Source organism: Hyperolius riggenbachi, chromosome 1, assembly GCF_040937935.1.
Source record: "Hyperolius riggenbachi isolate aHypRig1 chromosome 1, aHypRig1.pri, whole genome shotgun sequence".
Lineage (NCBI taxonomy): Eukaryota > Metazoa > Chordata > Amphibia > Anura > Hyperoliidae > Hyperolius > Hyperolius riggenbachi.
In genome coordinates, this window is record NC_090646.1 from 144,723,318 (window position 1) to 144,734,457 (window position 11,140).

An 11,140-nucleotide genomic window follows, 5' to 3' on the forward strand; every position below is an offset into this window, starting at 1 on the left:
GCACTGTGCAGACTCTCCGTGGGAAACATGGTGCACTCCATATGGACAAGAAGCCACAAGAGCAGTCCCTCATAAGTAGGTAATTCCACTTGCCTCAACCCTCGCCCCTTTCCATGGGACACTTCATTCAGAACCTACATTATGGCGTGGTTAATTTAACCACTTAAGGACCAGCGGTCTCTGGGCACTTAAGGACCAGAGATCGCTGGCCCAATCCCGACGGAATCCCGACGAATCGCCGCACATACCCGCCGCAACCGCCATCATCGCCGCTCGCCAGGGCCCCCAGGACATAGACTCTGCCGTCTCTATGACGGCAGAGTCATGTGAGCCGGTCAGGAGCTGCTTTCATTGGCTCCTGACCCTGTTTTTCAATGTAAGCCAATGGGAACGGCTTACATTGAAAGACTGGGCCAGGAGCCAATGAAATCGGCTCCTGACCGGCTCACATGACTATGCCGTCATAGAGACAGGCAGAGCCTGTGAGATGCGGTGAAAATCGTCGGGTTTGAGCGGCGCGATCGGCGGGGAGCAGCGGAAACAGCGGATGCACGCTGTGGACAGTGATTGAGATCTACGCCCAGCCAGCCAAAAGCCTACCAAAACAGGGCGTAGATTTCAATCACTGCGGTCCTTAAATGGTTAAAAACAAAAAATCTCTGGTGATAAGTTGTCTTTAACGTGCATCCAAGATGAAAAACTAACTATGACAAGTAACTTGTCTATATATTTTATCTAAAGTTTAGATAGTTTACACAGCACATCTGCTGTAGCTGCAAACAGCTTCAACAGTTTCATGTTTATTTATTCCTGTGATACAATGACAGCGGCCATGTTTTGTTTGTCAGATTACACACAGGAAAGCTGCAACTGCACCTCCAGCCCTCAGCTCTCTCCCCTCTCCTGCTCCCTTCTCCCCTCTGCCTCTGAAATCTCTGGCTAGTAACCTCCTCCTCCTCCTGCCCAGGCTGAGCTCCCATAAGCTCTTGCTACATGGAGTGCCAAGACACTTTGAGCTGTGGGCGAGGCTTGTTTAGTTTATAGGGAATTAGAGTATTAAAACAAAACAAAATAAGTATTTGGCTTGAGGAATGCCTTATAAACTATATGTAAGGAACACTATTATGCAATGAGTAAAAGTTTATCTCAAATCCACTTTAAAGAGAATCTGTACTCTAATATTCTTACACTAAAAAGCATACCATTCTATTCCTTATTTTCTCCTGTGCCCCTCTGTGCTGTTTCTGCCACTCTCTGCTGCAATCCTGGCTTGTAATTAACAGTTTTAGGAAATGTTTACAAACAAACTAACCAGCTTCTAATAGGCTCAGCTAAGCATAGTGTGTGAGTATGCAGGGGGCCTGCAGAGGGTGTGTATCGCTTCTACCAATCACAAGCAGCCCTGCACATTCCACACAATCAAAGCCTTAGCCCGACAAACAGGACAGAGGAAAGATACATTGATTTATTACAGAGACAGTGTAATTAGGAAGACCTGCAGTAAGCCCCAGCACATTAGAACAGGCATAGGAACTCATAGGATAGAAGAACTAAGGCTGAAAAAATTGTTACAGAGTCTCTTTAAGGAAGATAGAGCGAACTGAAGAGCAGTTACATAGTTACATAGTTATTTGGGTTGAAACAAGAAATACGTCTATCGAGTTCAACCAGAAAACAAAGTACAACACCAGCCTGCTCCCTCACATATCCCTGTTGATCCAGAGGAAGGCAAAAACCCCTGACAAGGCATGGTCCAATTAGCTCCAAAACGGAAAAAAATTCCTTCCTGACTCCAGATGGCAATCAGATACAATCCCTGGATCAACAACACTGGGAATTACCTAGTAATTATAGCCATGGATGTCTTTCAATGCAAGGAAATCATCTAAGCCCAATTTAGATGCAGAAATAGAATTTGCCATAACTACTTCCTGTGGCAATGCATTCCACATCTTAATCACTCTTACTGTAAAGAACCCTTTCCTAAATAAATGACTAGAACGTTATTCCTTCATGCGCAGATCATGTCCTCTAGTCCTTTGTGAAGGCCTAGGGACAAAAAGCTCAGTTAGTGAATTAGAGTTTGTGTTTTAAAGAGAACCCGAGGCCGGGTTCTAGGAATGAAATCCATTCCCAATACAGAGGCTGGGTCTGCCTAAAGAGCCCAGCCTCTGTTGCTATTTAGATTCCCCTAAAGCCCCCCTTGCGCTCAGCGAGACCCCATAATTCACAGCCGCGCTGTGCGGCTGTGTTTACCTTTGTAACTTCAGTCTCCGCTCTTCCCCGCCTCCTGCAGAGCTCCGGTCCCCGCCCGTGTCCCTTCCCTCCAATCAACGTGGAGGGAAGGGACGTGGGCGGGGACCGAAGCGATGCAGGAGACGGGGAGAGCGGAGACTGGCATTACAAAGGTAAACACAGCCACTGCTGACACGCTCAGTGTCGGCAGCGCGGCTGTGAATTATGGGGTCTCACAGCACACAGGGGGGACTTTGGGGGAATCTAAATAGCAACAGAGGCTGGGCTCTTTAGGCAGACCCAGCCTCTGTATGGGGATTGCATTCCTAGAACCTGGCCTCGGGTTCTCTTTAAAGTTTTGTGCATGTATCCACAACACAGAACCTGTGCTTAACTTTATGCTTAATTAATCCAGGACAGTCTGAGTTATAACAGGATAGAGGGGACAGGACAGTGTTCCAAAGGTGGATGTTTTAGATAACTGAACTTGATGCGTTGTGGAGAGTACCCAAGTATGCACATACTGTATTCCTGGCAGCAGCAGCAGACATTATTTAAGTGGCCTTTTTTCTTTGATAATATAATCAAGGATTTAAAAAAATGGAATCACAAATGAGTGCATGAAGAGTACTGTAAACAAGAATATCAAGTTATGCTTTATAAATACAATAAATAAATAAATAATAAATAAATAAATTGCAAAAAAAAAAACATTCAAAATAATAGCTGCAGGTAACAGATCAAATATACATAGTTACATAGTTATTTTGGTTGAAAAAAGACATACGTCCATCGAGTTCAACCAGTATAACTAAGACAGTACAGTAACTAAGAATTAAAAGAGATCTGAGAAAAAACGAGACAGTAATGAAAAGACATACAAGCTGATTCACAAAATTCATGAAGTAACTCTCGATAGGTTTTTAGATTCTCTTTACAGCAGTAAAATTGCTGTGTGTCAACACTAAACGGCAATTTTACTGGTATTTACGCATGTAAAGTAGCTATCATTGTGCAAAAAGTGTAACTCCTGTTATGTACGTAATACTAATAAAATGCATCTTCTGCTATTACTTTAACAAGTGTTACAGAAGCTATGTTTGCATTAACTACATAACGTAAGTTGTGCTATTTGCACACTACGATACTTGCAGAAATACATGAAGCAAATTTACCACAGTATAGTAAAGCAGGGTCCTTATCTTTGTTACCTCTTTATCTCTCCTTTTCTGTTTATCTCATAAATTAGCTCTTCTTAGGGTACGTACTCATGACTGCTGGGCCGGGCTGCACACACGTGTGTCAGCTGTGTAGCTGACAACGCATTGTGTTGCTATGCGTTGGAGACTATGGAGGGATGACGAACGGTGCATGCATGAAGTCACACGGCGGGCAAGGGAGCAGTGCAAAGAATGAGATCGCTGTCGCAGGGGTTTGAGTAGATATGTCCACCGGACACGGGTTGGCCGTCGGAGGTCATCGGGTGCCATCGAAAAAGAGGGATTATCAGCTACAAAATCAAATTCAATTTACCCACTGCTCTGTGTTTATTATACAGCCTGGAACCTCACTCTGCAGTTCAAGCTCTCCAATCTATTCAGAAATGTTTCTGCTGTAATAAATCTTATGTCAGTCAGACTGGCTCTATACTTGCCATCGCCAAAGACAGTGAGAGAGGGAAGCCCTATTTGCCCATATCAAGATTAGCATCTTATGAGGGCTAAAAGGGGCATACCTATATGTAACTTTATTGGACAATATTATTTATCAGGACCTATTCGTCCATCTATACTTAGGACATTTGAATCAGAGAGAAGGAAGCTTGACATCTCCCCGCCCACACACACATTCCTGCTCCTCACTGGTTGACTGAGTGCAGTTCAGTGTGAGCTGAAATACAATTCCTATGCTGTGCTCTTATGTGTTTACAAAAGCAAGTAGCTATGACAGATTCTAGGGGAAAAAAGAGTAAGGGAGGACGTGACATCAGTATTGGCTTCAAACAGAGGGAACCAAGATGGCAAATGCTAGAAACAGAATTCTCTTTATTTGCTTTATAAGATTTACTGAAATCAAAACGGACAGTACAATACATCTGTTTTGTAAGTTTTTTTCCTGGCATAGTATGGCTGACCCTGCTGCTTTAAGTCAGACATGTGTACAAGGCTTTTGTGAATCAACTATGTTAACTACCCAGAAACCCAAGTATGAGCAAAAATATTCCCATCTCCTCAATTAATCATCTACCATCTGCTCTGCCTACAGCATCTGAAGTCACAGCTCTACCTCCAATACCATAATCATATACTCAGTTCCCAGCACCTCCTGCAGGTGACCCATTCTCAAGTTCTGCCTGTAACTTGTATTGCATACCTCTTATTGGACCTTGTCTGGCAGAAAGTCTAACTTCATAAAGTTCAAGCTTTCTGTCCAGTCAGACTCTACTCTGTTCCACATTGACTTTGCTCTACTTCAGCCAGGTTCAGGTCTGTTCCAGTATGCCCCACAGTCCAACTCAGCTCTGCTTTAACCTACCATCCGGTCTTACTTAGTTTTACTCTAGCCTGTCAACCACCCTGACTCAGCCCTGTTCTAGCCTGCCATCTCTGCCATCTACTCAGAGAGGCACATGAAGCTGGAAGTATCCAGGGGCCCTGAGTTCATCTAAGTGTATATTCGTGAGACCTATTCTCTTTCCACATTTTTCAAGAGGATTGCATGTTTACTAAAATTATTACTTTTTTAGCAACAAGCTTGGAAAGTATTAAACATGTGTTGTGTCCTGTGAAGTGAGCTGCTGAGATCACAGTGCTGGGAGTACAATAGGGTCCTGAGTTGAGGCTGGTCTGCCTGCTGATTCTAGATTCTAGAACAGGAACTTATTGTTCATCAAGTATCCTGCTGAGGAATGTAACTTCACTAGTTTGTCTGCTGTGCAGAGGACAATTTAAGTGAAAACTTGCAAGCTTGACACTGGAACTCTTGGGGCTTAATTCACTGTCAATGATGCAGTGACTTGTTGTTCATCTGTTTATGGAATCGGTAGATACTATTGGATGTCTTACTGGGTGTAGACTCTAACTGGTGTACCACTGACTAAAATGTAAAATGACACATCACACAACTGGGATATTCTAGCTTACAGCTTTTGGAGATTTTCATGAATTGTGGTACCAATAATATTAAATGTACGGCTATATTGTGTTTCTCCAGGATTGCTGTGTAATGTTACATAACAGATTCTATCCTAAGAAATGTGCAAGACCTAATTAAGATTATCATTTTTATCTAGTATCTCTACCCTGTCTATTTTATCAGCATTTCGTATTAATGTATTCTTTTTTTCTGTAAAAATGTAAAAGCTTTGAATGTAGTGCAGGCAAGCCTCCTATCTCACTGAATCAGCTAATATTAATTAGATGAAGATGGGCAGGAAAGCTGATATATGGTGATTTTAGATTTTCAGGTTTACAATTATTGAGGATTAGATCTATATATTTCCCCCCTCCCACTGTTCAGGAAAATGATTTAAAACTAATTAGGTGAACTCTTCTTTTGTCTTTGTGTATGTTTATCCAAAAACAAAAGTCTTAGCTTTAGAGAATAACTCAATGGCCCATATGAAATTAACATTTTCACTTCAGTTTTTTTCCTAGTAGATAATTTTTCATATTCTATTTAAAATAACTTTTCAGCACTTTGCAATTGAAAAAGTACCAAAACGTACATGAAAAAGTACTATCAAAATTATTTTGAGTAGTTTTTTGCCTGCGGTGGTTTAAAGCGGTATAAAACCCTGACATAATATTCAATAAAAACATATTTTCCTACTTTTTATATGCCATACGGTTATCATATTTGCTTTTGTGCATAAGTATTATTATTCATTTAGAAATTATAAGTTCCCAAAGTACACTTTCTTTGCTCTGAAAGCTGACTTTGCATTTTATTCATAACTGCTTTATTCACGCTCTAACATAAGCAGAAATGCTTTCTGATGCTTTCTGATTGTCTCACTGTCTTCAGGAGAGTTTGCAGTGCCAGAGAAGGGTTTGTTTACATTTTTCACTTGATACAATTAAACACAAGATAACATTATAAAAATCAAAAGAGCAGAAAAGTCAGGCACTATAGTTTAATGATGAACAGGTGGCACAAACAATTCTCTTGACAGTGCATAAATAAGTGCTGCAAAATGACAAAGAGTGTCCAGAGCTGTACCTGGGTGTTGGTGGGAGGCAGCGGATGTGGGCTCCAGTGAGGTGCATGGCCTAACGACCGTTTCGCATAGGCTTACGCCAAGCTTCTTCCGAGGTTAGTCCACTCAGATTAAAGTTATTTGGGATTTTTCAATGTTTGCTGAAACTTTATGACATCATTTTTGAGTCACCAATGAGATGTGGGGGAGTGGCTCTATGCAGTCAGCTCCTGCAGTTCCCAATCAGGTCCGATCCTTTACATGTTGATTTTGATTGGTTGCACTTGAGATGTGGTGACTATATAAGTTGTACGCTTGCATTTTTCTTGTTGGCTGTGTGGCGTGAACAAGGACCATGGAGATTTGAAACGGTGAACCGTAGCCTCTATGCAACTTTTATATGTGTACTTATGAGGATCTATTAAAGCAATTTTGTAAAAGAGCTGTGCTGGTTTCCATTGGAAGATTTGGATTGCTAATCCCGGTGGTATACGGCTGAATCCGATGCATGCTTTTGTTCCCTGCATCACTTGAGTGCTGCCCCATACACTTTTTAGTGATTAAAATGGTTACACTCTTAAAGTTAACCCAAAGTGAAAATAAACTGATGAGGTAAACAATTGTGTTTATCCTCCTACTCCTAAAATGCCTTTTTATATATATAGACAAAGTAGAGGGTGAACAGTCACCCTGGAATGAAAAAACACAGAGACACCAGGAGCCCAAATGGTGCAGTACATCACAAATGATAGAAGAAACAAAAAAATATGAACAGAGGGTACTCACAAAGGGAGGTTGCAAAGGGGCAACCAACCACTGCAGATAGGTGAAGATCAACAAACTCAACTCCACTCGGGGGTCCAGGCCAGCCGGAGATGGTCGCACTTTTTGAGAAAAAGGCCATAGGAGCCCGTAAAGGGGATCCAAGGGTATCCCCTACCCTGAGCCAGGGTTGGGGTATACAATGCACAACAGGATAAAAAGGCACCCAGAGAATGATAAAATGAATTAAAAACAATAAAATAAATAACGTTTGAGGTGGCTTACCTTAGTGGCGACAAATTCATATAAAATGAACTTTAATAACACTGGCAATGCGTTTCGTGGGTTCCTGTCCACTTCTTCAGGCCAAATAAAGTGCCTCACTGTGTAAAGAGCCAAAGTTTTGAGCGCTCAAAACGTTGTTTTATTTTATATTAAAAACTACAAATAGATAGAATGTTTTGTTGTCTGTGCTCAGTGGCAGCCTATTAAGTGTCCCTAAATGGAAATATATGAACTATTGACCTTTTTTAAAATCTCTACCTACTATCAGAAGTGTGTTCCTTTTTTTGCCGTGTGTTTTGATGATGATACAAACAGATAAATGAGGATTCAAGGTACCAGTTTCAAGCAAGGACTTGAAGCTCCTTAAGGAACATACAATACACGTCTTCCATTTTCTTCATAGGCCAAATAAGATTCAGAAGCCAAAAAGGATTACAAATCCTATTTGGCCTCTGAACAAGTGGGGAGACTGTGGTGCATTGCATGTTCCCTAAAGAGCTTCATTCAAGTCCTTGCTTTGAACTGGTGTCCAATAGCACTGTTTTTGCTTTTGAATTGGTTAGAACCTTCCTGCCGAGGAGCACAGGTGTTTTTGGGGAGTGAATGGCTCTGTAGTTGTGTTTGGCCAGCGACATTGCGTGCTATCTCTTTTCCTCCTTTATGTATGATTTTTATCAATACAATGGCTTTTAAGCCACCAGCAAGCCAGAAAATATTCAGAATAATTTTGACAGTCCTTTTTCACAGAAAATGAAAAATGATCTCCTAGGAGAGAAGGTAATTTAAATAAGGGCCTATGTTACCTAAATGTGGAAATTGTCACAGATCTCAGTAATAGACTAGTAGAGATACTCAGCGTTAGTTGGGAAATGATACAGGAAACAGCCGGCGATACTGTATGACACATGAAATATGACATCATAACGTTTATATACTCTACACTCTTGTAGAAAGTCTATCTTGTTTCTTCTATATAGCAGTATGTTCTCAACAAAGGAGATGGAGATGCCAAACATCATGTCAAAGGCTAATATCCACTCCCCAATATAACTTGTTTAACATTAGGTTGGAATACTGTACACCATATGTACTTCCCATCCTTATCACTCAGTACACCATAAATGCGTTGGAGCCACTGTAAACAATATGAAAGGACCCTCCCCTTAATATATAAAAGCCCCCTGATATCCCACATTCCCCCTAACCCACATCCCCATTACAGAAATCTAACCCTACATGTCTTCTTGCAGGCACTTATTAAGAGATACTTTTCAACTCCATAATTTTTCACTACTGCCTTTTATTTTGGTTCTAGAATAGGCACAAACTAGTTGCAGGTTGCAAGGAGCTCCCTTTAGGGCCGGTTCACAAGGGCTTCTGTCCCCGTGTTGGTCAAATGCTTTTCAGCAAGCATGCAGAAAAGCATTTGACATCTTCTGGCAGCTTCCATCAGCATTTGGGGGCTTCTGACATTTTTTATACCTGCAGAGGGACATGGAAACGTGGCGGTAAGCAACCCTGGCAGCAGCATTTTGCTTTCAGGGTCTGATGAAACAACTTAAAATATTAGGATCGGAATGTATCGTTCACTCAAACAATGGCAAAGGACAGTAAGGGAATGGGCAGCAGTGTTGCTTGTGAATTTTCACATTGAAAATCCCATTTTTGATTCAAGTAAATTTTAGCAAAAATTAGCTTGCTGAATCGATATTTGTGCTGCGAAAACACGAGAAATCAATATTTTTGCAGTGAAAATGCAAAAAATCATTTTTTGCCACAAAAAACATGAAAATCTGTATTTTTACATTGCCAAAAAATACCAAACTTATTTTCAATGGTATTTTCGCTCACAAATCAAATTTAACATTATTTTTGCGAAAATCAATGCATAAAGAATGTTGGCATTTTCACTCATCACTGATGGGCAGCGCTTTAACGACAAGCCCAGCAGCCAGTGGAAAACACCCATGTGATCTGGCCCTAACTGAACCATATGTTCCAACTTTCAGGCCATTGCTTCCTTCCAAGCCGCTCAAAATTAGCTTTTTTCCTTTATCATAGTCTTCAATGCATGTCCCACAAATATCACAGTACCATATATGTTTGTTAAATCCCACAAACAAATTGTTTCCAATCAATACTCATAACTAATAAAAACAAAAGCATTATGGACACATTCATTCCATTTTTTACCGCTTAATTGATTCAACTTAGAATACCAAGTATTGGTTATTTAAGAAGTTAATATTACATTATCAGAAAAAAATAAGAACACGGACAAAAGCTTGCAATGTATTTATTTCTATTATGTAGAATGCATATTTAAATGTATGCAGCCATAGCTTTCAACTGTATGTTCAGTATGTGGTACAAAATATTAACATTTTTTTTCAAAGTCTAGAGATCCTCAGAGATATCCCTTTAGTCAATATAAAAATGTATAATGCACATGCTGAGAGGATTTAAGGCCCCCGACCTCCTTCATCTACCCCGCTGTCCTTGAAATTACGCTCCTAATATAAAAAAGCTGAAAGATATGTAATTTGTTATCACAACCCTCAGTAGACTAATTAAGCTGAAAAACGTCCATTATGTTTATCACAAAAAAACACATATATGGCTTTTCATGGACTTTGTGATATAAATTATAGCATTTCCTTTCCAACATTTGTTTCACCACACAGGAAGTGATGATCAGATGCTAGACAACATGGCCTAATTGATAAAATACCAGGCAGATTCACATTACATCTACTTAAAATGTCAAAAAGATTGTGAGCATCATCTCTATGTTCTCATTACACTATGCATAGTATGGTTACGAAATATCTGAAGCTTGGAGCTCATCCAAATACCTGGAGTCAGAGCTGCAGCAAGTCCATGCTTTAGAAGATCCATAGGTAGCGTGGAGCTAGAGATACATTTATGAGCCTGGAGTGAAGCTTAATTCAGGATAAATATGGACTTTTCAGTCTGAAGGCATTCTTTGTATCATGTTGGAGCTTAGTTTTCTAAGCCCCAAAGCAAGACAGAAGCTGGAGCTACAGCCCTTTTACAAAGTATTGCAGAGGTGTAAGCTTTTTAAATTGAGCTGTGAAAGAATACAGTTCTATGCTTCATTTTCTGGTGGCATGGAGGTTATGGCTCTTCTGGCCCCTTGTTTAGTGTTCTTTCAGCCAATGTTTTACTGTAGCTACTGGCATTCCCTGCCCTATCATGTTCATGCCTCCAATCCTGTTCTCCTAGCCTGGACCCAGTTCCGTGGAATCGGGTTCACAAACCTTCGCCCAACGTTCGATTTGCACGAACTTTTGCGAACCGCAATAGACTTCAATAGGGAGGCGAACTTTGAAAACTAGACATTTATGCTGGCCAAAAAAGTAATGGAAAAGATGTTTCAAGGGGTCTAACACTTGGAGGGGGGCATTGCGGAGTGGGATAGACGCCAAAAGTCCCGGGGAAAAATCTGGATTTGACGCAAAGCAGTGGTTTAGGGCAGAAAACACATTGAATGCTAAATTGCAGGCCTAAAGTGCTTTAAAACATCTTGCATGTGTATACATCAATCAGGGAGTGTAATTAGAGTACTGCTTCACACTGACACACCAAACTCACTCTGTAACGCACCGCAAACAGCTGTTTGTGTAGTGACGGCCATGC